This window comes from Sus scrofa, chromosome 1, assembly GCF_054392235.1.
Source record: "Sus scrofa isolate SSC_HxYL_T2T_F1_AM1 chromosome 1, Sscrofa_HxYL_maternal_Yorkshire_Landrace_v2.0, whole genome shotgun sequence".
Taxonomy (NCBI): domain Eukaryota; kingdom Metazoa; phylum Chordata; class Mammalia; order Artiodactyla; family Suidae; genus Sus; species Sus scrofa.
In genome coordinates this window covers 283208919-283231850 of record NC_139383.1, presented here as the reverse complement: position 1 = coordinate 283231850, position 22932 = coordinate 283208919, and the positions used below count along the sequence as shown (strand labels likewise).

Below are 22932 nucleotides of genomic sequence, written 5' to 3'. Positions count from 1 at the left end.
GCCCAGGGCCAGGCGCACAGGTGCCTCCCCGCGTGTGTCCAGGTGGGCAGGCATGTGTACAGGTACCTGGGAACGTGTGTGCAGGGATGCGTGTGCCGGAATCTGTGTTCCATCTTCAGCCTGGATGAGCATTCTAAAATTCACCTTTGACCTGTCACTCCCCTGCTTACAGCCCTCTATTGCCCCAGGGAGATGTTCACATCGTTACCATGGCCTCTGGGACCCAGCACCGTCCAGCACCTGCAGCCTCTCAGCCTCCCCATCTCCCCAGCTTGCTCTGCCTGCCGCCTCTCCATCCCTTAAGTGGGTCATGTTCCCCTGGGCGTCCAGGCCTTCTCCATGCTGTTCCCTCTGTCTGGACACTTTTCCCTTTTCCTTCTCACTGACCAGCTCCTACTCAGTCTTTGGGTCTTGAGAAGGCTGCTTCCTCCAGGTAGCCTTCCCTGACTGCCACCCCCCCAGAACGATTACCCCTCCTTTGACCTCCAGGCACCTCCCTCCCATGTGCTCCCCGGGTCTCAACACCCCGAAGCACATGGCACAGTAATTGCTTGTGAGCCTCTTTCTTCCTTCTGAGGACCTGTCCTGAAGGCAGGAACCTAGAATGCCTTGTCCTCCCCTGTCACCAGTGCCCGGCACGGGGGCTAGTGCAGAACAAGTGCTCAGAACTTTGTTGAATGAATGAATGAATGAATGCTGGGTGCATGGGCCAGGAGGCTTCAATCGCACGCCTGTGCACATGCGTGCTTGCTCAAAGCAGGAGGGGTGTGCAGCAGGTGTGTTCCTGCAGTTAGTGATGCGGAACAGCGGGAGGGGCCAAGACTGCGCCCTGGAGGGGGGCTGGAGCGGGAGGGGGCAGAGCCCTCGCACCCCACGTTGGTCCCCTCGCCCCCGCACAGACCGTGGACTGGTGGAGGTTGCTTTGCTGTTGGAGGGGAAGAGAGCGCGGAAAGTGGGAGAAGAAAGGCAAAAACCCCTGAAGCCTTCAGCGCTGACACGCATCCCAGGCCTTCCTCCTTCCTGACCTCCCCGTGACCTCCATCCCCAGGCCTGGGCTCCGCCACCAAATGGGGGAGGGACAGAGACCTCCCAGTATCTCCAGGGGACGCCAAGCCAAGCGGGACTTCTCCTGGCAGTGCCCCCCTGCCGCCCCGATCCCTGCACCATCCGTCCCCCGAGCTCTGGCCTGGGGAGGACCTGACGGAGGAGGGGGCAGTGAGGGTGCTCCGGCCTCTTAACCCAGACAGCTTGCCTGGTCCCGCACTCGTCCCTGGGTGAGGGCAGGTCGCATCACCTCTCTGACCCTTAATCGTGCCTTCTGTGAAACGGTACCACAGCAGTCCCCTGCAGCTGGTAGCGGTTAAGGAGACCACGTTCACAGAAGGCTCGACACTGTGTCTGGTATAATCCTGTATCATCGCCATCACCCTCCGTCCTCCCTGAGACCATCCTGCACTGGGAACCGCGCCGCTCTGGCCCCAGCGCACCCCCGGTGCAGTGGGACCGGACTGTCTGCCTCATATTTATGTTCCCAGCCTCCTGCATAGCGTCCGGCGCCTAGTAGGTGCTTCCAATTTGTTAAATGGATGAACCAGCAGCCTCACTTGGGGGTGAAGGCCTCATTCCAGGCCTCAGTTTCTTCCCGGGTCAGACTCTGTCTACAGAGAATCTCCAAAGTCCCAGCCAGTTTGAAATTAGGACTGGTTATTATTGTTGCCGCTGTCCTGAGTCTCGAGCCTTTTTTGGTTTTGTTTTTAGTATTCAGGCCAGCTGGTATAGCCCAGTCCTCTCACCTGGATGTGCTGCCGACCTGTGGCTTCTCTGCCTGCTTCTGAGCTGGCATGGGGCGGGGGGGGGGGGGGGTCTCAAAACACAAATGTGACCCAGAGACTCTGCAAGAGTCTGTGATGTGGCTCACAGGGCCTCACAGCCCAGCCCTGGGGAGCCTCTCCAGCCTCATCTGAAGCCTCCCCCAGCTCCCCTCTACAGGCCTTCTCTCTGCCGCTTCTCCGTGTATCCCTCCCTGTACGGGCCCTTTGAACAACACATGCTGTTCCCTCAAGCTGCCATGCTGTTCCCTCCCTCTTTAGCTGGGTTACTCCCGCTCAGTCTTCAGATCTCCACTCTAGGGCCCCTCCCTAACCTCAGACTGGGTCCAATCACCCCATTATTGACGGCCTCTCCCTCTGTGTCGCTCCCTCCTTACACCTGTTGTGATCAGAAAGTTCCAGCTGCTTGAGGATAACTGAGTGTGTCTGCCCCACCAGACCATGCGCTCTTGGAGGTGGGGCCTGGCCCGGCTCCCCCTTCCGGTGCTGTGATACAGAACACAGCGAAGAGCCTGGCACCAGGGAGGTGCTTGATAGAGGTCGGCCATGGCTGGCATCCCCTCCCCCTAGAGTGGGGCCTTGAGGGTCCCTGCAGGGCACACGTGGGAATGAACGTGGGCTGGGTGGAGGTTCGGCATGTCCTTTGGGGATTGGAGCACCCACAGTGGGAGGGTTGGGGCAACAGTGAAGGGGGGGGTGCCTCTGGGGGCATGTGCCCATTCCCTGCCCTCTGCCCGCTTCATAACCCGTTCTCAGAGAAGGCCCTGTGTAGTAGCCACGACCTTTTGGTAGTAATCCTATTTCTTTGATTTTTGGCTTCCGTTGGAGAGAGCTGAGACTCTTTGGAATGAATCCCAGCTCCACCACTCGTTGCTGTGCATCCTGAGGCAGACCCCCTACCCCTCTCTGGGCCTTGGCTCCACATATAGAAAATGGAGACAATACTAGTCCATGCTGCAGGGGGTTGGAGTCAGTGAGATCCTCTCTGCACACCGCTCTGCTCACCCCGGGCAACCGGGACACAGGGAGTGATGGGGTGGGGTCTTCAGGGGGTGCCCCTAAAGCCATGCCACCAAAGCCACTCTGTGGCTGGTCTGCAGTAGGCTTTAGGAAAGGTGCTGGTGAGAGCCTCAGAGTGGCTGCCAGACAAGGTGAGCATGGAGCTGAGTGTGTGTGTGCATGTGTGTGTGTGTGTGTGTGTGTATGTGTGTGAGTGTGTGTGTGTTAAAGCTGAGAGGAAAGACTTCAGAGGAAAGGAGGCTGGGAATAAGCTGGCAAAGCTCAGTGCCGCAGCAGCAGCAGCAGCAGCAGCAGCAGCAGCAGCAGCGGAGCCAGAGGCCCAGAGGCGGGGAGCTGGAGGGAGCCTCTCAAGGCCAGTGCAGTCAAAGCTGAAGAGGGAGGGGGGCTGGATGGAGGGAAGGGCTCCCCAGAACTGGGAGAGGAGGCCAGGGGGTCTGCAGACTCACTCAGGCAAGCATCTCCAGTGTGGAGGGCTTGCCCTCTGCTGCCCAGAGACCCCTGTTTGCAGTTGGGCTCTGCTGCTCATTAGCTCTGGGACCCTGGGTGAGTCCGTTCCCTCTCAAAACCTCCATTTCTTTGGTTGCAAAACGGGGACAACACGATATACCTGCATCTCGGTTTCCCAAGGTTGCCAGAACAAAATGCCACAGACCGAGCGGCTGAAACAGTAGAAACTGGTTTTCTCCCAGTTCTGGAGCCTGGAAATCCAAGATGAAGGGGTCGGCAGAGTTGGTTTCTTTGGAGGCCTCCCTTCTTGGCTTGTAAGACAGCCGTCTTCCTGCCGTGTCTCCGTGTGGTCCTTCCTCTGTGCGTGTCCGGGTCCTAATTTCCTCTTCTTGGACACTGGTCCTATTGGAGTAGGGCCCACCCGATGACCTTATTTTAACTTAATTATCTCCTTAAAGACCCTCTGTCCAAATATAGACACATCTAAGGTATGGAGGTTGGGCTTCCACCAACAGATCGGGGGGGGGGTGGGGGTGGGGGGCAGGGACCTAAGTCAGCTCTGATACCTGTTTGTCTGGGTTCCCTGAAAGCAAGCTGAAATAAAGGCTGAGGCCCCCATAGTTTCTTGGGAGTAAAGGTGCAGGGGCAAGAGTGAGGGGGTGATGGAGAGGGAAGCGTGAAACAGGAACGAAAGAGCCAAAACAAGCGTTCCCAAGTTCACCGTTACCACTGGGTGCGCAGGACCCGGGGTTGTCAGAGATTCCTTATAAAGTGCATCTCGGGACCATCCGCCCAGGGGAAGGCACCCCAGAGCCCCGCCTCTCTTGGATCAAGGCTTGGCCTGAGGGTGATCTCCTGTGACTGCTGAGTAGCTTGGGTGGGTGTTGGGGGCGGGGAGGTCAGGAGGGATGTCCCATATGGGGCATCAGAGAAGTTGCAGGGCAGGAAATGAGATGCAACTCAGGGTGAGGTACTGTGGGCTTGCAGCTGCCTGACCAGACCCTGTAGGGGCTATTTGTTCACAGCTGGGCCTGGATTAAGAGGGCATGAAAGCCAGGGAGTTCCCCTGTGGCACAGTGAGTTAAGGATCAGGCATTGTCATCACAGTGGCTCAGGTTGCTGCTTCGGCGCAGGTTTGCTCCCTGGCACAGGAATTTCCACATGCCCTGAGTGAGGCAAAAAAAGGGAGGCGGGGGTAGTTCCCATTGTGGCTCAGCGGTAACAAACCTGACTAGTATCCGTGAGGATGTGGGTTCGATCCCTAGCCTCGCGCAGTGGGTTAAGGATCCAGAGTTGCCGTGAGCTGTGGTGTAAGTTGTAGAGGTGGCTTGGATCTGGCATTGCTGTGGCTGTGGTGTAGGCCGGCAGCTGCAGCTCCGACTTGCCCCCTAGCTTGGGAACTTCCATATGCTGAGGGTGCGGCCCTAAAAAAACAAAACAAACAAACAAAAAACATGGAAGAAAGAAAGGAAGGACAGAGACAAAGCCAGGAGGCTTGAAGTAGTGCTGGGGAGGTGTTTAGCCCAGGCCTCCTCCGCTGCGCCAGGTCCATGAGAGTCCCTCTCAAGGAGCTGACCATCCACAGTCCCTGCAAAGACGTGACATAAGCCTGTTACTGAGGCAAAACTATTGTCCCCGCAGCTGCATTTGGGTAAATGACCCACCTCCAACCAGCAACTCCTTCCTTGGCCTGCCGGTCCCGGGCACCAGGACTCCGTACCGGTCAGATGGCTGTCGTGGCTTTGAGGTCAGAGGGACCCATTCTGTGCCCGGTGGAGCCCCCGCCACTTCCTGTCCCCTCCCTTCAGCTCCCCTTCCCCACTCTCCAGTCCCAGGTAACCAGGACCTTTCGTCAGACAAAATCTAAGGATGCCAGGAGAAGTACAGAGCCACCAGTGAGGCACAGGCAGTGATGGAGGTGGCACTGATCCTAGTTCCACAGCTTGTTCCTGGACCCTGTGTCCTCGTGCTTGGGGACGAAGCACCTTTGATGGCTGTGGGTTCTGGGCACAGGATGTCCTGTGGGCTGGCTGCCCCGGCGTTCCGCCAGGCCCATTGCTCCAGGGTCAGAGCAGTGGCTTGTGGGTCCACTGTGCTCTTCCCCCGCCCTAGAGTGTGGCCCTTGGTCCAAGGCCCCGGTGGACAGGATCCCACGACTCCAGTTCAAGAATTTCCATAAGACGGAGTTCCTGTCATGGCTCAGTGGTTAATGAATCTGACTAGCATCCATGAGGACACAGGTTTGATCCCTGGCCTCACTCAATGGGTTAAGGATCCGGTGTTGCTGTGAGCTGTGGTGTAGGTCGAAGATTTGGCTTGGATCCTGTGTTGCTGTGGCTGTGGCGTAGGCTGGCAGCTATAGCTCTGATTGGACCCGTAGCCTGGAAACCTCCATATGCTGCTGGTGCGGCCCTAAAAAGCAAAAAAAAAAAAAAAAAAAAAGAATTCTGTAAGGCCTTGGGTGTAGTTGTGCTATGCTGTTCTGTCAGGTGGCCCAGCACCATCGCTGGGCTGGAATACGTGGCAGGGTCTGGGGCACCTAAGAGGGGCCCCTCGCCTCCTCAAAGGGCTCAGTGGGTGGGTCCAGCCCAGGCCCTGGCCTGCTGGGCTCCTACTGAACTGCAATGTGCCCATCTGACAGACGGGGAACCCTAGGCTCGGTGCACACGAAAGCGCAGGGCTAGTGGGCAGCGGCTGGCCTGGGGACCCAGGCCTCACAAAGCCTATGCTCTTGGCTGCGAGGGGGGGCGAGTACACGTGTCTCGAAGAAAGGAGGCCTGGTCTCCACCTGGGCTGCCTCGGGGAAGGGCGTGGAGGCCGAAGCCCTGGATGGCCGCTCAGGACAGCAGCCAGCGCTGGGTGTGGGCAGAGAGGCAGTGGCTCGGCTGCCCCACAGAGGCCTTTCTGCGAGGACTGGCAGCCAAAGCCACCAAGTGAGGGACAGGATGAGGGGCCTCTGAGTCTCCTTCACCCTCACCCCGTGGCCTGGTTTCTGCCCAGGATCCTCAAAGCCTTCCTGATAGGCAGTCTTCCTCTCAGGCTTGGGACAGGCAGTGGCGGCTCTGGGGACAGGGACAGCCTTCTGGCTGTGGGACCTCGGCTGAGTGCTGCACCCAGTGTCCTCCTCTTACCTCAGGGGAACTGGGGGGCTGAAGGAGATGCTGCGAGGCAGGCCCTCAACATGGTTCTCGTTAATCCAGCCAAGGCCCAGAGGGGCCACCCAGTGGGCCTGAGTTCTGTCTTGACACCCAACCCAGTGCTCTTTCGACCACTCCTCAGGTGTGGGGGGCATGGGAAGAGGGAGAGGGTGGGAGAGGTGAGGACCTAATGTCCACTTCCCTCCATGGTGCCTCGCACATAGTGGGTGCTTACCAAGTGTTTGTTGAATGACTGACTGAATGTCCGGGTGGGTGGGTGGGTGGATGGACAGACAAACAGGTAGGTGCGGCTTAGCTCCGTTTGTTCCAAACCCCAGCACCCCCTTGCAGCCCCTCCCTCCCTCCTCTGCTAACCTCAGTTGGTTTGTAAGTCTCCCGCTTCCATTTCTGCCGAGTCACTGCTCTCCACCCCATGACAGGGCTGGTTGGGCCAGGAATCCAGGAAGGAGACAGAACCTCAGAACTTCACCACTAGTTCCATTTTCGAGATGAGGAAACTGAGGCAGGGGGAGGGTCCTGAGGTTTGCTGGGCGGCAGAACGCCCCACCCCCCCAGCAGCCTTGGGCCCCTGCCCCTGCCTGGCTCACCCCCCACCTTGGGGGAGGCTTAGGAGTCCTCTGGCCCCTTTGGGTAGCTGGGATGGGGTGGGGGGAGTCTGGTTAGCAGGTTGGGTTCTCCGAGGCACTCCCAGTCCCTCCCAGAGATGCTCTAACACAACCCGTGTCGTTCCAGGGTAGCTCCAGCTGGCCTCTGAGAGGCACCCAGGGCTCCCAGGCCCCCACCCTACTCTCTCCCTTCCATGCGTCTCTCCTCTCTTCCTCTCTGGCCCCTCTCACCCTTCTTCAGGGTCTGGAGCCAGGGCCCAGGAGCCCACTCTGACTCCCACAGGTACTGTGGCCTTGAGCTGGCCCTGCCCTCTCTGAGCCTCAGTGGCCCAGCTGGGGCGGCCAGCTACATGAGTCCCTTCCGACCTTGACCATCGCGGCCCTGTCCTCCCTTCTCTCCCTCCTCTCTGGCCCCCCTCCAGGCCCCGCTGTGCCCTCCCCACCCCCCCTTCTTGCCTTCGCCCTCCTCTGCTCCCCCTCCTCGGAGAATGCCAGGTCTGCAGCTTTCCCTGACCTTGAGCAGACCGCAGGTTGGGAGCCCGCAGTCAGAGCTCTGCAGAGGGGCCTCTGGCTATGAAGCCCTGCTCGGGTAGTCCTGGGGGGCTGCCCTGCCCTTGCACACACACCCCCCTCCACCCCACAGGCCCTCCTTAACTTTTCTCATCTTCCCACTAGTTACTTCGCTTACATATTGTCTAGTGTCCATCCTTTCTTTAGAAGGTCCGTTCCGCTAGGGCAGGGATTTTTTGTTTGCTGCCATCACTGCTGTGTCCCCCACGCCCAGAACAGTGCCTGGCGCACAGGAGATGCTCAGTGAGTAATCGCGGGATGAAGGTGCCCTGAACTCTCGAATGACAACGGCCATTTATGGAGCGCCTCTATGGGCCACGCCCCTCTGCCCCCCCATCCTCAGGGCTGTCCCACTCAGATCCCCGTCCGATCCCGTGACTATGCCAGGCCCCTCTAGGGAGATAGGGAAACCGAGGCTCCGAGAGGAAGAGCCCAAAGGGAAGAGTCCAAGGTCACGCAGTGGCAACTGGTGGAAACCGGATTCGAACCCCACGTTCCGACCAGGCCCCGCGCTCTCGGCCCGCCCTCCCTCCCAGGGCGGGTGGGGGGTTGGCAGGTGCGTCGGGGGTCGGACTCGTGAAAGCCAAGGGGGCGGGGTCAGTCCAGCCCCCAGGCCTGCGGCCACGCCCCTCCGTGCGGACCCGCGCGACCGAGGCGCTCCGGCTGCCCCGGCTTCCCCGGAAGCCTCCTTCCCAAACCCGAGTCAGTCCGGGAAGCGGCCCGCGCCCCCACCCCCAGCCCGAGGCGGAGCTTCGCCCGCGCCCACCGGGAGCCGGGGAGGGAGAGAAAAATGAGTTTTCCTGCCGCCCGGTGGCGGTGTCAATTGATCGGGCGCGGGCGGGGGCCGCGCGCCGGGCTGGGGGCCTCGCTCGCAGCTGCCGGCGCACAATTATCGGGAAAAAACTGGGGCGGCTGCTGCGGTGAAATTAGTTATCGATCCCTCGGCGGGGCCGCGGGGCCGCGCTCGGCGCTGACGGCTGCAGACCCGGGCCGGGCCCGCGGGGCGGGGAAGAGGGGGTGGGCGGTGGGGGCGGGGGCGAGCCCTCCCCCTCCCCTCTTCCCCCATCCACCCCGCGCCCTTCCTGTAGCTCTGCTGTCTCCTCTTGCCTTCGTCCCGACCCCGCGCGGATGGGCGCCCCCGCCCACTACCCCCCTTCGCCCAGTTCGACCCCCACCCGCCCGCGCTGGCCGCCAGGGCATTGGGCGCGGGGACCGGGGCGGGGGGTGGGCAGGTGCCGAGAACGCCCCCACTATGGGCTCTTCCCCCCGCCCGCCCCTGGAGCTGGCTGGAGGAAGGACAAACCCCTTGCCCCCAGGAGATCGGGGGTCTGGAGCCTAACTGCCTGTGCGTGACCTGAGCCTCAGTGTCCTCCCCTATAAGCCGGGAAGTTTGATAAAATGGGAAGCTTCGTGAGGAATGCCTGGGCTTTTCGCCCAGGAGGAAGCGTGTTGGGGGTTTATTTCACGTTTATACCACCAATTCTAGGAGATGTGTCATATCCCCATTTTATAGATGAATAAACTGAGCTCAGAAAAGAGGGTCCTTTTGCACCCCATACGGCCACCGAGTGGCCCCATGACATTAGAACCCCGCTAACAGAGGGGAGATGGGAGAGGGTCAGTGGGTGCTGACACATCCCAGGCTCGGGGGAGGTGGTCAGGGAGGAAGCAGGGTCAGGTCGGAGCCCCCAGGCCTACCTGGCTCAGGGCAGCTGGGCTCTGCAGCCTCCAGGGAGGCAGCAAAGGGTTGGCAGGGAATGGGTGTGGGTTGCCAATACTAGGTTAGTGGGGGCCGGGGGGAGGGGACTCCCAGCTGCAGAGCAGGGGATCTAAGCTCTAATCCTGTCCCACCACTCACCAGCATGTGACTTTGGGCAGGCCCCTGTCCCCATCCCAGGCTTACCAAAGGGGTTTGGACCTTGTGTCCCCCAGGGAGGGGTCGGCAGGGTCTGGTCGTGAAGGCTTGGGAGTGTGATTAGTCCCAGTGAAGGGGCGCACGGAGGGCTTTGAGCAGGTAGATGGCAGGGTCACGTCTGCCCCTCCACCTGGAAGCCTGGTGTGCAGAATCCTGCATGGGAATCCTGGCTCCATTCTTGATCCGAGTCTCAGTTTTCTCCCCTGTAAAATGGAAATAATGACGACTACTGTAGGGACTGTGGACTTTGGATTGGAAAGGCCCTGCCTTCAAGATTTCCCTTAGAGCCATAGGACCTTGGGTGGTATCAAAAAGCGGCTCAGTAGAAGGGGCAGGGTGGCATAGAAACTTGGGGTCTCCGTGCTCCCTCTCCCAAGATGTCCTTGCTCCCCACCTGGGGCTCCAAAGGTGTCTCCCTGATGGGGCAGGTGGTCGGTCCACCAGCCACAGGAGCCCTGGCCCAGGCCTGATGCTGAAGAGAGGCAGGGCCAAATGCTGGAGCCAGAGGGCTCTTCCTGCCTCTTCTCCCTGTGGGTTGCAAGGACCCTGGGTAAGGTGAGATGAGGATGGAGTCAACTTGGGCAAAGGAGTCCTGTGCTAAGGAGACAGTAGCGCCCCCTCACTGGCTGGAGGGCAACCAGAAACCTATATGGAGGGGCAGGCCAGCCTGTCGGGGGCTGGGGCTGCCTTATGAGCTATAAAGACTGACCCTCATCCTGCTTCTGGGGAACAGATATGTTCTGTTTCTTGCTTTGGTCGCTGCTTAGTTATACATTTGGGTTCACTTTGTGAAAATTCTTACAGTTGAACCCCTGGCACGTCCCTCCGTGTGGATGGATGCTGCCCTTGAATAAATTCCATTGCTCTTCCTCTGAGCTTCTGGTGGCTCATGGCAACAGCCTGTGAGGCAGGGACCAGCATCCCATTTGGCAGAAGGCAAGCGTGAGGCCCCCGGAGAATTAAATCTCATTGTAGAACCTGCCAGTGGATCCACAGGGAGCTCTGAAGAGTCCACCTGGCCAACCAGTTCCAGGATTCCTGGGACCATAGATTTGTTCAGACTAGCAAGGTCGCTGAGAGAGGAAACAGTAGCACACAAGCATCCAGACCATCTGGTCATCCCTGCTCAGAAAACTGAGGCCCAGAGAAAGCCAGTACCCTGGCCAGGTGCCCCCACACTGAGATAGAGCCAAGACTTGAAATTAGACCTGCCCCGCTAGCCTCAAGGTCATGCGTTTTTTGTGACAGCCTCCACCGCCCCCCCCCCATCAGACATCTCACCTGCCATCAGGACCCCTGAGGGTGAGCAGAGGAGTGTGAATGCCGAAGGAGGGGGAGAAGAAGTTGAGGAGGAACCATCCTAGACTTCCCTGGTGGCCTGCTGGCTAAGGAGCCGGCGTTGTCACTGCTGTGGCTCAGGTTGCTCCTGTGACTTGGATTTGATCCCTGGCCTGGGAACATGTGCATGCTATTATCACTGTGGCCAAAAAGAAAAGAGTAACCAGGGAGTTCCTGTCATGGCGCAGTGGTTAAAGAATCCAACTAGGAACCATGAGGTTGTGGGTTCGATCCCTGGCCTTGCTCAGTGGGTTAAGGATCCGGTGTTGCTGTGAGCTGTGGTGTAGGTCACAGGCACGGCTCGGATCCCGCGTTGCTGTGGCTCTGGTGTAGGCCAGTGGCTACAGCTCCGATTAGACTCCTAGCTTGGGAACCTCCGTATGCTGCGAGAGCGGCCCTAGAAATGGCAAAAAGACCAAAAAAGAAAAAAGAAAAAAAAAAGAGTAACCAATCTTTTTTTTTAGGGCTGCACCTGCAGCATATGGAGGTTCCCAGGCTAGGGATTGAATCGGAGCTGTAGCCTCTAGCCTACACCACAGCCACAGCAACGCCAGATCCGAGCCACAGCTTCAACCCACACCACAGCTCACCAAAGCTCCAAGAGTAACCATCCTGAATGCCCCCTTCCTCAGCCACCAGGCCATCTGGCCTCTGAGCTTTTGCCCAAGTTGTCTCCCGATATTCCTCCCTACACCCTCTGGGCTCCAGGCCCTGAGCTGGGCATCAGGGAAGCAGCCATGAGCCGGGGGGCCCCAGTCCCTGCCCTTGTGGCACTTGCGGTATAGCGTGAATGGGCATCCGCAGGGATGTGCGTATCTGCACACGCAACTTTGTGTGTATTTGTGCATCGTGTGCATGGGCCTGGCCGTGCATGTGCATGTGTGTACTACTGAGTCTGCATGAACATATGTGTAAGTGTGAGTAGGTCCATATATGCACGGATAACTGTGTGCACGCATGCGTACATTTACGTCACTGTACATCATTGCTTATATTTGTATGTGCGTCTTGCATGTGCCTGTGTACACCTGTTTGTACTTAGTTTTCAGGGCACATTTGTGTGTCTGCAAATGCTTAATAAGCATGGGGAATGGGCTGCGCAGAGCTGCAGGAATGGGTATGAATGGCCGTGTGCACCTGGACACCTGCTATATATTTGCACTCTGGGTGCATAAACTGTGCATGCTGGCATGCGTGGGTATGCAGGTGTCAGTACTCACCTTCGTGGTTTCACACCTTTGGTGTGTTTGCCTGTGGACAGATGTAATTCCTCCACCTGCATGCGTGTCAGTGTAGGCAGCTGCTCGCCAGTGCATGCTCGGTCCTGTGTCTGTTTGTCTTCATGCACGTTCTGAGCACACACACAGTGCCCTGGGTCAGAAAGCATCAGAAAGGAAGTTGCCGCTAGAGGACAGAGGACAGAGGGACCAGGACGGGGCTTGGCCACTGCTTCCCTGGTAGAAGATGCGAAAGACGGAGGTAGAAGCTGGCCAGGACTGCCAGCTGCCCCCTGCGCCCACCTGGGGTCCAGGGAAACGGCCTCCTCCCTGCACCCCTGGGGCCTCTAGGGCTGGCAGGGGCAGGAGACAGCAGGTGGCCTTGCCCAGCAGGCTGAGGCCTACCCCGGGCCCCTTGCCAAGGGAGGCTCTCCTGAGCCCCTAAGCACAGAAAGGCAGGCCACCACCTGCCACGTCCCTGCTTGGGCTTCTCACACCTGCATCCGGCTTGTCTGCTTCAAGCATCAGGCTCCGGTGGTTGGTTGTGGGGCCTGGCTCCTCTTGACTTTTTCTCCATCCTACAGTCCTGGCATTGAGGCCTGGGTGGGGGCTGGGCCAGGGCTCTCCTTGCAGGCAGCTGGAGCCTCCTGTGAAGGCAAGAAGCGCAGGTACATCCTTCCTTGAGCAGCCGGCCTGGGTGATTTGATGGAGGCTGGTGTGCGGTCCTCCCCTTGCCCCTGGTGTAATGCTTCGTGCTCAGAAGACATTGGAGCCTCCCACAGTCCTCCTCTCCTGGCTCTGGCACCACCAGGAGCCCCTGGCCAACATGCTGGCCTCTTCCTTTCTCTGTCCTGTTGTTTCCGGAGACCTTGGCTGGGCCCCTGCACCGAGGTCCACTCTGACCTGGTCCTCGCTTGCACAGCCACGCCTCTGAGATCAGAAACTCAAACTCTCCATCTAGCCCTCACTCTTCTGAGCATATTTTTGCTTGCCACCCTCCTCCATCCCTCTCCAGGACATCTCCCACTTTCTTGACAATATCCTAAGACAGTCCGACCCGAGGGCCAGGCCAGCCTCATCAGCCTTTGCCTCTGAGTGATAACATGGCCACTGCAGACCAGTCTCTCACCAGGGCTGCTCTACCCAGACACCGTGCTTCTCTCTGCACATCCCCGCTCAGGCTCTCCCTGTGGCTCTCCTGGCTCTGCCTCTTGATTCACTGATGGTGTGTGTGTGGGGGTCTGCCCCTGGCCTTCAGCTCTCTCTGGCAGTGTCCCCAAGCCCATGACCCCTGGACTTCTCTCTCCAGTACATTGCCTTCTGAATGCTAGACCCATCATGTTTTCTGCCTTTGACACCCCCGTCTGTGTCCCTAAAGCCCGCCTACCCACCCTGATCCCACCCTACGTGCCCCCCCTCCAGCCCTCCCCCTCAGAGAATGGTACCCAGAAGCCAGGATGTCCGGTGTGCCTGCTCCTTCTCCCTCATCCTCCATATCCAGTCAGTCACCAAGCATCTGTGCTTGGGGTTTGTGGAGCTTCTTGGATACAAGTTTTATTAACTTTGGAAATTTTTCACCCACTATTCCTTCCAGTATTTTTTCCTGTTTCTCTTCCCCCTTTCCTTCAGGTCTCCAATTATTCATATGTTACATTGCTTGGAATTACCCTGCAGCTGACTGGCACTTTCCATTTAAAAAAAAAAAAAATTCTTTCTTCCCTATATTTCTTTTTGGATAGTTTTTATTGTTACGTTTTCATGTTCATTAACTTTTCTTCTGTCTTGTCTAATCTGCCACAAATTCCATTCCGTGCATTTTTCATTTGTTTGTTTTTGACTGCACCCGAGGCATGCAGAAGTTCCTCGGTCGGGGATCTAACTGCAGTGACAATACTGGATCCTTAACCCACCGAGCCACATGGGAACTCCCATTCAGTTTCATGTTTCACCACTGTTTCATGTTTTTATTTTTTTTTTTATTTTTTATTTTTTGGTCTTTTTTTTGGTTGTTGTTGTTGTTGTTGCTATTTCTTGGGCCGCTCCCGTGGCATATGGAGGTTCCCAGGCTAGGGGTTGAATCGGAGCTGTAGCCACCGGCCTACGCCAGAGCCACAGCAACGCGGGATCCGAGCTGCGTCTGCAACCTACACCACAGCTCACGGCAACGCCGGATCGTTAACCCACTGAGCAAGGGCAGGGACCGAACCCGCAACCTCATGGTTCCTAGTCGGATTCGTTAACCACTGCGCCACGACGGGAACTCCATGTTTTTATTTTTTAATCTCAGACATTGTAACATTCAATTCTTAAAAGTTAGTTTGGATTTGTTTATATTTTCATGTCTCTTACATTTTGAAACTATGGAATACAGTCATACAAATGGTTTTAGAATCTTCTCTGCTAACTTTAACATCTGTGTCACTTCTGGGTCAGTTTTAATTGATCGATTATTCTTTTCTTCGTGGGTTGTGTTTCCCTGCTTCTTTACATGCCTGGTAATTTTTAGTGGATGCCTGGCATTGTGATTTTTGGATATTTTGTATTCTTATAAATCTTGTTGAGCTTTATTCTGGGAAGCAGTTAAATTACTTGGGAACCAATTGATCCTTTTGGGTCTTGCTTTATGATTTATTAGGTGGGTTGTTAGCAATGCTCAGCTCAGGGATAATTATTCCCCACCTCTGAGACAAGACCTTCCTAAGTGCTCTACCCGCTTCCCTGTGAATTATGAGTTTTCCAGTCTGGCTGGTGGGAACAGGCACTATTCCCAGCCTCGTATGAGCATCAGACACAGTTCCCTCTAATCCTTTCAGATGGTTGTTTCTTGAAAACCACTGTTTCATTTTTTTTTTCCCTGAATTTTTTTAATTGTTTCAAGTGGAAGAGGACATCTGGCCTCTGTTACTCCATCTTGGCCAAAATCAGAAGTCAGTTACCACGTCTTGAGAGTTCTCAGTGTGGCTCAGTGGGTGAAGAACCCAACCAGTATCCATGAGGATGTGAGTTCGATCCCTGGCCTCGCTCAGTGGGTTAAAGGATCCGGTGTTGCTGTGAGCTGGGGTGTAGGTCACAGATGCGGCTCACATCCCACATTGCCATGGCTGTGATGTAGGCCAGCCACTGCAGCTCTGATTGGACCCCTACCCCAGGAATTTCCATATGCTAAAGATGCAGCCCTAAAAAAGAAAATAGAAGGAAAAAAAAGAAAAAAGAAAAAAAAAGAAGTCAGTTACACCAAGTCTTAATGTTTCTACTTCATAGTAACTCTTGAATCTGTCTGCTTCTCTCCCGTACCCACCTATTACCTCTTGCCCTGGCGGGTGACACCCATAGCCTCCCAGGCTGTCTCTGCTTCACTCAGTCATTTCATGCCGCAGCAGCAGCTCGAACCGTCTTTCCAGACTGCAGTCTGACCATGCCTCGCCCTAGTTGAAATCCTTTTACTCCTCATTGTCTTAGAGTTGATTTCAAACTCCTATTTGTGGCTCCTCAGGTCTTGATGCAGCCAACCAAACGGAACTGCGTGTAACTCTCCCAAGGGGTTATCCTTGCTCTGTGGGGCCATTGCTCATGCTGTTACTCCTGCCAGGAGCTCCCGCCTGCCCTCTCCTCCTCTTTTCCTCCTCACCTGTTCCAGGAAGGCTGCTCACCCCTCCCTGTTGTGACCCTGCCCTTGAGCACCAATCGCCCTGGACTGTAGCCACCTAGGGTGGCTGTGTCCCCTGTGTTGGGCCTCCCTGAGGGCAAGAGCCTGGCCCCTCATGCTGATTCCTGCCTAACTTATCCACTCAATGAATGAATGAATGATGAGAAGAGAAGAATGGACAATAGGGAAGGCTGCCACGACGGGGAGCGGAGGCCAGAACTATGGCTCGGAGACCGTGTCCTCCTCCCAGCCCTCCCCAGCTTGCTGTGTGATTTCAGGCCCTCTTTGCACACGATGCTGCGGCCTCTGAGGTCTCTTCTGCATCCGCCACAACAGTCACCCATTTCCACGGCATCGTGGGATGAGTCCCTGTCATGCTCAACACATCTTCCTTGTTTGGCTGACGGGGACACCGAGGCCCAGCGGTGGGGGAGAGCTGGACCTTCCAGGTGGCTCAGTGCATCAGTGGCAGAGCCCAGCTTGAGGTCCATGTGCCAGGTCAGTTCTGCAGTGTTGGACTTTGGTAAGGAGTGTGAAAAAAAAGGGAGTCCCCACTCGGGGTGTCCTGGGGGGTGGCCTCATAGGTGGCCTGGGGCACTCCGGGCAGGGATCAGGGTTTCTGTGTGCCTGGCCCTTCCCCGGGATTCAGAGCCCACCCATAGAGGAGAGGAGGAAAAGGGCCACTCTGAAGCGGTCACACATCCAACTAGGGGAGGACGTGGGGGGAGGCTCAAGGTCAGCCTGAGGTCAGCACCTGCCCAGCTGAATTATTCATTAACCAGGCAAGTCCAGGCACTGAGCTAATGACCAGCACAAGGCTGGGGAGGGGGTAAATTCTCCCCTGGGCCTGACCTACGAGGGCAGGGAGGTCTGTGAGGGAGCAGCGGGTGGAAAGGCGCTTCACTCACTCATTTGTTCATTCTTTCATTCATTCACCGCTTCTCCTTCTGTCCCTGTCCGTGAGCAGAACCTTGGCGGTCCAGCTTCTGGGGGGACAGAGTGGTCAGTACAGTGGCAGGGGTAGCACAAGGGTCTGGGGAGTGCGGAGGAGACCCCCCCAAGGCCAGCTTGGTGGAGGCGAGAAGCTCCTTGGAGAGGGTGAGGCCCCCAAGGGGACCTGCAGGTCTCATGTGGCGAGACCACATCTGCTGGTTTGTGAGCTGGTGGGGGGCGGGGGCTGTTGGGCCCTCAGCATCCCCCTGCCCTGCTCGACTTGTGTAAGTAAATCCCTGCTGACAGCCATGGCGCCACCAAGCCCACTGCTATCTTTGCCTTCCTTTCACCAGGAGACTAACTTAGGGATTTCCTCCAAGGATCAGGCCAGCTCCTGGGCCCAGGCAGGCAGTACTCCCGGAGGACAGATGGACAGACAGGGAAGGGCCCGGGGGGGTGGAGGTGCAGGCGAGGAGGGAGGCAGGGAAGCCTCCCTTGGAGTCCAGTGTGTGCACAGCTGAGGAGCAGGTCCCGTCCCAGGGGAGGCTCTGTGGATGGAGCGGCTCGGGGGGCCATCTGGCACCAGGGGGTGACAGCCTGGGCTTGGGGGAGTCCTGGTGTTAGGGCTGGGGTGCAGATGGGGACTGAACTGGGGGTGAAGGGGTTCAGCAGTGGGAGGGCAGGAAGGGCAGAGGGAGGGGCTGCGGGTGGGGCAAGAGTCTTCTGGGAGCTGCTCAGGCTTTCCAGAGGACACTGGGGGGGGGGTCCATTGTGGGGACTGGCCTGGGAGCTGGGGGAGTGGGGGTCAGTGCCTGTGCAGTGCTTGTGTGTCATTATGTGCGTGTGTCACTGTGTGTGTGTGTTGCTGGTTCCCCCTTCTCGTGCCTACTGGATAGATGGCTCCCTTCTGAGCGTCTTTTCGTGGTTCAAGTCTCACCAGGTCCCCGTCTGGCATTTCCCACCATCCCCAGAGGAGCTGGAAGGCAGAGGCGCCTGGAGCCACACTGTGGCCCCGACCCCCTCACTTATTTGCTGAGATTGAAAAGCACTTTTGTCTGCGACCTACACCACAGCTCACAGCAACCCTGGATCCCTAACCCACTGAGCGAGGCCAGGGATCGAACCCGCATCCTCATGGATACTAGTCAGGTTTTAACCCACTGAGATGCAACGGGAACTCCAAAGATGGCTCCTCTTGTTGAAACTAAACAAACCCTACTGGGGACAGCTCAAAGCCCCTGTCTCAGCCTGTGGGGGTTGGAAAACCAGAATCCTGGTGCTGGGGACACACACACACACACACACACACACACACCCCTCAGTGGGGGGGGACATCAGGGGGCATGTTCCCCCCAAGCTGGCCTTGGCACCCCACCACTTCAGCCTTGGCCTCTTTGGGCAGCCTGGACCATCAAGGGATGCCTCCAAAGCCGCCTCCTCCTGGGCCCCCAGCCTGTGGGGCTGCATCTCACTGGCCCAACATCGGAGCCCAGAGGTGGGGAGGGACCGCTGGGGCTGGAGGTGGGCTTCCGGCGCTGGGCCAGGAGGATGGGGGGTGGGGGATGGGGGGGTGGGGGGTGGGGGATGGGGGGGAATGTAGGGATGCGGGGGCAGGGGAGCTGGGGACAGAAATCCCAGCCCGGGCAGGGGCAGGCCTCAGCCGGGCCCCTTTCCCCTCCCAACAAAGGCCCAGCCGGGAGGAGAGGGCGTGTTTGTTCAACTCGGGCTGGGCGGGTGGGGCTGGGGGGGGCAGGAAGCAGAATTTCAAAGCGGCCTCACCCTTTGTTACCCCTTCCCGGCCCCACCCCCTACGCCCCAGGCCGCATTCCAGAACCTCAGGGGGTCCGGCCCCGGGAGAAATCCGCTTAACTGGAGGCTCGGGTTACAGGCCAGGCACTCCGGAGGAGCCGGGCCCTTCCTGGCCTGACACCCAGCGAACGTTCCGGAAGATTGGTCTCCAGGTCCACCCCCACCCCGACCTGGGGTCCACCCCCTCCCCGGGTCCTTGAGAGAGAGGAGCAGGGAGGGGCGAGTCGGACCCGCATCCTCATTCATGGGGCGGCGGCGGGCGACCCTGGGCTCCAGTGGGGTTTTTTTCTCGGTAGGGTGTGACCTCAGGCAAAGCCTGCAGGGTGACTCCTGATTTGGACAAGGTGGATTGGGGTGAGGAGGGAGTCTTTTTTTGCAAACTGGGCACACAGTACCTTCCTTTGGGTACGTTTCTGGAGCTGCGTTCCGTCCGCGGCTCCGCGATTTCTTATCCTCGTGTCCTGGTGTGTTGCCAACACGAGCAAGAATCCGAACTTCCCATCCCTCGGGAACGTTCCCGTCGTGCTCCACCCGAACGGATCTGTGAGTCCCAACTCCATCATCACTGTCGCGGGTCCCCTTTTCACACAAGAGGTGTCAGGGGACATCTTTTATGCCCGGGTTTTTCACTCAGCATATTTTGGGGAGCCTCCCAGTTCACTGGCGCATCCATACCTGTCTTTTTTTTATGGTTGGATTGAATATCACTATTTATCCTTTGTCTGTCAGTGGCCCTTCGGTTTCTAGACTCTGATGAGTGACGCTGTCCTGAATGTCCTGTACCTGTCTTTGTGTGGAGGGGCGCACCTGCTGTGATGCTCTTGGTTATCCTGTGATTCTGGACTAGGAGCAGGCAGAGACACAGGGCCTTTGCACGTGCTGTGTCCTCTGCTTGGCCACCCTGCTCCCTGTCTTTCGCAGAAAGGCCCTCCCTGACCTCCTGGTGTAAGGATGTCCCCAGCCCTTCACACTAGATTCCCGTTCTTTGGCCTTGTTGTCTTTGTGGCCCGTTTTATGATTTTCAGCCGTCTCATCCTTGAACTTGTTGCTTGGGTGTCAGGCCCTACCCAAAGGTTCCTTCTCTCTGAAGGCAGCCGCTTCTGCCTCGTGTACCCCAGTGCCCAGCACAGGACCTAGTGCAGGGTGGTGGCCCATTGAATACCTGTAGGTGCATTTGTAGGCACAGGGAGGGGGCGATCCTGCTGGGCTCAGACATACACCCCCTTGGGGAGGCTTCCTACAACCATGGCCCCTGTCCCAGGAGGACGGCGGAGGAGGGGTGGGAGCCGAGGAGGGGTGGCAGACTGTGGGCTACATCTATACCTTCTTACCTTCTGGCTAATGGTTTGCCAACATTAGCAAACCCTTCAAGGAGAGGAGAGGGTGGAGGCAGAGTCCAGCCTCACGCCCATCCCTGTCTCAACCTGAGCGGCTCAGCGATCATCTGTTTTATAAATGCAGGGCTAGGACTGTCTCCCTGCGAAAAGGGGAGGTTTGGAAAGGATGGCTGTAGGCTGTGGGGAGCCATGGAGGGTTTAAGGGGGAGAGTGATATGGAGGTGGCTGTTGTGGTCTATGCCCGCAGGTCGGAAAGAAGAATGTTCTGGCATGGCGTGGTGTGGAGAAAGAGGAGTTTATGGAGATAAGAGACGCTGCTGGTGCTGTGGGATGACTTCCTGATGAACAGAGAGAGCCCACCCTGGGTGCTTGGTGGTGTCTGTTTTTATAGCCCGGGGAGAGGAGAGGTTTCAGGATACACCTGCTAACCTGCTGGTTGGTTGAGGAAGGAGGAGTCTTATGGTACAGTTGCTGGTTCTTGGGGGCATATAAGGCCCTATGGCGGGGGTGGGGGGAGAGGAGTGGGCCACATACCTTTCCTAGTAGGGGACAGGAAGGAGTGGGCTGAGTCGCTCAAGGTGGGGGAAGGGGCTTTATAATAAGACAGGTGGGGCGATGAGAAGGGTCTGGTAATTCTTGTCTTGGCCAGAAGCTTTGCGTTCTAGCTCCTCGAAGGGGCCTTGAAGCCCAGCAATAGTCAGCAGTGGCCATCTGTCCCAGGCCGGTAGAAGGGCTGGCCCTGATGGTTTTGCCGTCAGCCTTCCACCGGCTGGGAAACTGCCCCGCTCATTTGCCTGGTTGCTGTAGATCTGGGAGCAGAGTAGGGGAAAGACCCCAAAATTATCAGGGCTGGGTGGGTTCAGCGAGTAAAAGCAGCAGATTGAGGAGTTCCCACTGTGATGCAGTGCAGATCGGCAGTCGAAAGTTTGATCCCCGGCCCGGCACAGGGTGTTTGTTAAAAAGGATGGCGCGTTGCCACAGCTGTGACGTAGCTTGCCGCTGAGGCTCGGATCTGGATTCCTGGTCCAGGAAAAAAAAAAAAAAGCGGCCGATTGAGGTAACCCAGTGGGGAGCAGCGGACCTGCTTTGAACTGGGCAGTCGTTCATGTCCCCACAAAAGACATCTGGACACTGTACCTTCCGACAGGACGCAGGAACCCTGCTCCTGAGGGATGGACCCAGGGCTGGTCAACCAGCTGCTTAGTGGCCAGGATGGGTGAGAAGCAGGTGTCCCGACTCCAAGGCTGCCCTCACACTGCCCTTCCCCAACCCATCCCTTCCAGCCTGGCTGTGGCTTCTCCCTCCCCAGGCTCCTCCTCTGTTTACCCGCTGGCAGGCCGCCCAGGGTGGTGCCACGGGAGAGGCAGGGAGGGTATGGAGGTTCTCTGCCTGCATTCCTGTGTGGCATTTAGGGGGCTGGCCTGCTTCCGCAGGGCGAGGGGGCCGGATGGAACTTGCCCCAGCCCCCGTCTCACTGCCAAGCTCCCGGGGGTACCGAAGCATCAGTGACATCGCGGGCACATTCACGTGCTTACTGGGCCATCAGCATGTGCCAGGAGTCACGTGGGGACCTGTGCTGCTTAGGATGGGACCTGGCCTGCCCTAGGGGCTCACAGCCCCAGAGGAAGCCACAGTCCAGCGGGGAGGCGGGTGCAGGCTGGCCCAGGCCGGGACTAGCCTCGGCATGGCATTGGGGCAGGGCTCCTGGGAGGGCTGGTGAGTTCCACAGGGCTGGGTCCTCAGGGCCCCAAAGAGGCTGCCATGAGCCGACATCAGTTCTGGTCAGTGTTCTCCTCGATAGATCAAGCCCAGGTCCCCTTTCTGTTCCCGTGCGCATCAGCCATGTGGGCAGAGAAGGGGGAAGGGGAGGAACAGCCGGTTTAAAGCGCAGAGTCCCTGGCCCATCATCCAGTGCTTCCCGTTTGGACGGTTTGTGGATAAAACCCAGTCATCCGCTTCTTCCTAAGCACCCCGTCTTTTTTCCAAGGGCAGTTGTAACTCCTGACCTTGAGCTGGGTGGCTTCGTCCTCTCACAGTTCTGGAGGCTTACGTCCAAACGGAGTCTCCCTGGGCTAAAGGCAGGTGGTGGCAGGGCTGGCTCCTTCTGGGGGCTCCAGGGGAGAGTCTCTTTCTTGCCACTTGAAGCTTCTGGTGGCTGCTGGCCTTCCTTGGCTTGCGGCTGCATCCCTCCCGTCTCTGCCTCTGTCTTCAGAGCACGTCTCCTCCTCTGTCAGATCTCCTGCTGCCTTCCTCTTCCAAGGACACTTGTGAATTTAGGGCCTGTCCACACGATCCGGGGTCACTTCCTCATCTCAGGATCCTTCCTTTCATCACATTTGCAGCGTCCCGTCGGTCGTGTAAGGGACCATTCACAGGTTCCAGGGATCATGACCTGGTGCCTTTGGGGGCCATTCTTCGGCCGATCCCCCATCCCCCTAGTGATTACAAAGTAAAAGGACCAGATATTCTGAGAAGCCCCGTTCTTGTTTATTTAACTGATGGCCGCTCACTCGGTGACCTCTGAACTCACGAGAAATAGGGCACCGTTCAGCTCTCATTTAACAAACCTTCAAGGAGCAAACATTCCAGACACCCCCCCCCCCCCCTCTCCACCTGGGGTCAAGCAGGTGGCCTCCACTGTTCCCTGAGGATTAAGCTCTGGCTGAAGAAGGGACAGCACCAACCAGGGAGGTGGCCCCAGCTCTGGGCTGCCTGTTGACGTGTTGTCCCAGCGTGCCTATTGCATATGACAGCCCGAGTCGGGATGCCCGATACCTGCAGCTAGAAGCATCCTCACGCGTGTGGAAGAGGCAGCCAGTGGTGCTGCGGGCCTGCCCTGTGTGCCCTGAGGCCGCTCAGATCCAGGCTCAGCCCCTCTTCCTCCTCAGCTCCCCCTCCCCCATCTGCCATTCCCCAGGCACCCCTTCTGTCCCCCCTCCCTTTGCTCGAGCCCTCTGGTTCTCTGTCCTGCAGTGTCAGCTCACATGGTGCCTCCTGCATCCCGCTTTCCCAACCTCCCCAGGGAAGGAGCCCCGCCTCGAGGCTCACTGACACAACAGAGCCTTTGCTGCGGCCGGGGAGCTGGCTAAGGCCTTTCCAACATGATCA

The 22932-nt window shown here is 57.9% G+C and overlaps 1 long non-coding RNA gene across 2 annotated transcripts in view; it reads left to right on the top strand.

Moving 5' to 3' along the window:
- Positions 1–22932, top strand: part of LOC110256398 (uncharacterized) — a 68870-nt gene that overhangs the window by 2378 nt on the left and 43560 nt on the right. The window lies entirely within an intron of this gene.